At 43.1% G+C, this 4424-nt stretch overlaps 1 long non-coding RNA gene across 1 annotated transcript; it reads right to left on the minus strand.

Moving 5' to 3' along the window:
• Positions 1-1442: 1442 nt before the first annotated feature.
• LOC125528485 lies at positions 1443-4376 on the minus strand. Its single transcript, XR_007292398.1, has 3 exons — positions 3459-4376; positions 2963-3070; positions 1443-2269 (listed from the first exon to the last, which is right to left on the minus strand). It is a non-coding gene; the product is annotated as an uncharacterized LOC125528485 (long non-coding RNA).
• Between the last annotated feature and the right edge of the window lie 48 nt (positions 4377-4424).

The following is a 4424-nucleotide window of genomic DNA, read 5'->3' on the forward strand; positions in this document are numbered from 1 at the left end:
ACACTGGTAGTCATTGGGTGGCAATATGGAAGTTTTAATTTGTCTAGACCATCAGAACGTGTTGGTCTCTCTTCAGGAATGCTTGCTATGCCAATATATGGCCTGAATAAAATGGGTATAAGAAATGAAAATGCCAGTGCATAGAAGTCCATCAGAAAATGGTTAGTCCAGCCAACCAAATGCCACTAATTACCAACTAACCAAGTGAGAGCACATGTGCTAAGCAAGTCAGGCAACAAAAGTTGTATGGCGTACGTTGCTACTTGCCAGTTTCTAGCCGTATCTAATCAGCAGAGAGAACCAACGCAAGAACACAGCATTCTTGCAAGACGGGGAACCGTACCGTATGCGGACCTCGGTGGCGGTGCAGGCCAGCAGGCTCACAGCGTCGGCTCTGGCCTCAGGGTCATTTCATCGAACACCTTCGGAGCGCCAGACCAGAGCGCCGCCACCTTCCCCCCAGCATCCTGCCTGGCTGAAGAGAGAATGAAGGTGTACCGGCTCGGACGCCTCAATCTTGTGGTGCGCTCTCTCGCCGCGACGCCGATGATCTACGCCTTCTCCGCACCGGCGTTCGCCCTGTTCGACGATCTTCGCCGGGAGACTTCGTTCGGGTCGGCAGAGAGAGTGAACGCACGTCTAACATATTCTTGTCATCAAGCGTTTTATCGATTTCTCTGCAGATCGATGCGTAAACTAATGGTTTATTTCTTCAGGGTTTTTTTTTTCTCGGGTAAATTTCTCCTTTTACCCTTTGTCGTGACCTTGTGGCATTTGTTGTCTCCCTTTTTTTTGTTATTCAAACAAAATTATTATCGTATTTTACATTCTACTCCCTTCGTCTCATATTAATTGTCGTTGAAACAAATATATCAGTGACATTTAATATGGAATAGAGGATCACTATGACGTACATGCCTGCACACACATATATTTATCCCTATAAATGCACATCTTGTGGTGCGCTCTCTCGCCGCGACGCCGATGATCTACGCCTTCTCCGCACCGGCGTTCGCCCTGTTCGACGATCTTCGCCGGGAGACTTCGTTCGGGTCGGCAGAGAGAGTGAACGCACGTCTAACATATTCTTGTCATCAAGCGTTTTATCGATTTCTCTGCAGATCGATGCGTAAACTAATGGTTTATTTCTTCAGGGTTTTTTTTTTCTCGGGTAAATTTCTCCTTTTACCCTTTGTCGTGACCTTGTGGCATTTGTTGTCTCCCTTTTTTTTGTTATTCAAACAAAATTATTATCGTATTTTACATTCTACTCCCTTCGTCTCATATTAATTGTCGTTGAAACAAATATATCAGTGACATTTAATATGGAATAGAGGATCACTATGACGTACATGCCTGCACACACATATATTTATCCCTATAAATGCACACATCCACATCTTATTTGTGAGCAGCTCCGAGATACTAAACCGGCACAACATCTTAAGATGATGAAGTCGTTGTAGACACCTTTGTACTTGATGGGAGCGTCTCTTTTCATTTAACGAACATCGTCGAAAAGTTTAAAATATATCTAGAAAAATACGAGCATGATGCTAAGCTTAGCACTTGAACAAGGAACGTAATCACTTGAGCTACGGCCAGTTCGCGATTTTACATTCTACTATATACTAGTTGTGGCATTGTCCAGCTTTCACTTTATATTGTTATTGTTTTCAAACTAAAAATCTATATCCATCTGCTAGGAACAAGTGTTGGTTATGTATTCATGAGGTGTTAGATAGAATATACAATTGCATTGAATTCTTTGAAACTGAATCGTTGTCGAATTTGCACAACTTAGAGAAAACTATAGCCGCCTCTCGAATCGCTCTTGGGCAACTGCGAAGGCACCATTGCCTCCTAAAAAAGTTCCTGCACGGCCACCAAACCCTACCGTTGTCGCTAGAGAAGGTCGGTCCATAGGAGGCAACGACGGTGGGGTGTGCCCACCACACACACATACTCTTTGTCTCTACCCCTCCCTCTTTCTCTGGCCATCCTCGACCCTAGCCATTCACAGCTCACTTGTCACAAACACATTCCTCCCATTGTGTGACCGGTGCTTGAAGTTTGCCAGATGCGTGCGCCCGCTTTCCACCATATCCGCGTACACTCGGTGACCGTCGCGACTCGGGACTGCTAACACGGTAGTGGTCTGGCGACTGCTGCCTAGCCATCTTGACCTTCCATCGAACTGCGGTGACATGGTTGTTAGGGGGCGCCCCTCAAAATATGCGCATGCACCTTACTGGTGCTAAGGTGTCGTCTGCATACATGAGAGCATGGTTAATAGTATAGCCAATAACCGACTACATAAAGTTGTCACGTCATCTATAGTAAACCTAATATTCAACATATACAATAGCTAGTTACAAAGAAGTACTACTTTATTAACTAGATGATGCCCCGCACGTTGCTGCGGGAACTCTTTGTCCTACCTACGTGATAATACATAACTTGAATAACTTTGTGTGCATAATGGATATATGATACTTTTTGTGTGTATTATGTGAATCTTGTTGTAAATCAATCTTCTGCATTTTAGTACATAGGTGCCAAATATAGCCAAGTAGTTGTTACATAAGTTCATACCGGCAAGTGTAATAACAAATACTGGTATTTGCACGTAAACATAATATGAGATAACAGATAGTGGAAATGAAGGTCTAGAGAAATTGACAGTACCGGGTCGTTGTCTTTGTTAAACAAAGAAAATCTACGATAGCTTATATAGCTGATCATTAGTGAGAACTGCTACTTCCTCTTTCGAAATGAAAAAGGGGTTGTTCTGAGGCAAAGCTAATGCAAATAGTAGTGGCTGGCATTTAGTAGGAAGGAATGATAGTGTCCTCAGGCTTCATCTTGCAAATGATAGTAGAGAAAGCTAGACAAAAAATATTAGAATGAGCTATAATTAATCAGAGGACTATGCAAGCTATACATCAAATAGATGGAATACCGTGATTGGACACAAATCAGTAACATTGTGAGTGTAGATAGCGAAGATAGCACTTCACAACGGAGAGATCCAATTGATATTGCAAATGACGAAGATGGAAGAAGGAGCCTGCAAGAAACAATGATTGTAAGTGCCAGCAACATATTTGTCACCTGCTACTTGAGCAGGAAAAGGGTGATACATAGATGGAGAGAGGAAAATGGAATTTTCAAGCATTAAGGCAATCAGAAAGTGTACTACCGAAAATTAAAATGTATAGTGGAAATAACACCTCCTGATCTATCAAATGCTTAATTGAAAAACTAATGGCACTACTGGTTTTGATTCAGGGCTTCAAAACCTGTGTGGAACCATTTACTAAGCACCATGTGTACTAATTTAGATAACACAATTTGACAAATATCCAAAAGAGCAAACTGTCTAGATGGAGTGTTTGTTTCTGCTATGCAACATCAAGTACGATGAAGAAAAAAAGGTTATCTACCAAGGTTAGTACCTTTCTTTCCTTGGTTCCCAACGGTGGTATATATCTCCTAGAACAAACAAAGATAATTCATTGTTTTACCTGAAAAGTGATAAAGGCCATCTGTAAAGGTAGAATCTGGAAAATTATCTCCCAAGACAGGAAGAAAATGAATACGCGAGGAATCATTATCTAACAAATAGTCCTTTGCATGGCAATGTTTGCGCGTTCTTTCTTCAGTAGGGAATCGCTGGAACAAAAATATTTATTAATAAGGACATTCATGCGTCTATGTGCCTAAGAAATAACAATGTGCAAACCATGAAGGATAACCTCACAATAAATTAGTAAAATAGTAGGGTAGAGTTATGATTTATGAATGGAGCCTTGGATGAATTTGTACATCTCAATATCAATCAGATGGCGTGAGGAAGCTACTACATACATAATGGCACTACTATGAGCGAAAATATACATGCAGGATGCAAAATAAACAGCCAATTTGAGAGATACTTGGCGATTAAGGTAAGAGATATCGGTTCATGGGCGAGGTCATCGGCACCATCGAAGGAAAGGAGATGCGCGCCAGTGGATGGTGATGTAGGTTCCCTGCTCCATGGGGCGGGTGGAGTACAGCTGAGGGCCCGTCTCCGCTAGATTCCGGCCAGAGCAGTGGATCGGCGGCGACGGTGCGCAACGCCATGGGTCGCTGTGCAAGGAGGGGCCGCAAATCCGCCTGGGCAAAGTTTCAGCGTACCTGCATGTGAAGACGATGGTGCTAACGTGCAGGTTCTTCAGGTTCTAGCTTGTGGAGGGCCACCCCGTCAAGTATGGAACCATGGACATCTCTCTCTACAAAGCCGATTAACCTGCAATGACATTAGATCAGATGAGTAGTTCCGGGGCATCATAGCAGGAGAGAGAGAGAGAGAGAGAGAGAGAGAGAGAGAGAGAGAGAGGGGGGAAACACACCGGGGAATACGCCGAATCTTTTGGACC

Source organism: Triticum urartu, unplaced genomic scaffold, assembly GCF_003073215.2.
Source record: "Triticum urartu cultivar G1812 unplaced genomic scaffold, Tu2.1 TuUngrouped_contig_4905, whole genome shotgun sequence".
Taxonomy (NCBI): domain Eukaryota; kingdom Viridiplantae; phylum Streptophyta; class Magnoliopsida; order Poales; family Poaceae; genus Triticum; species Triticum urartu.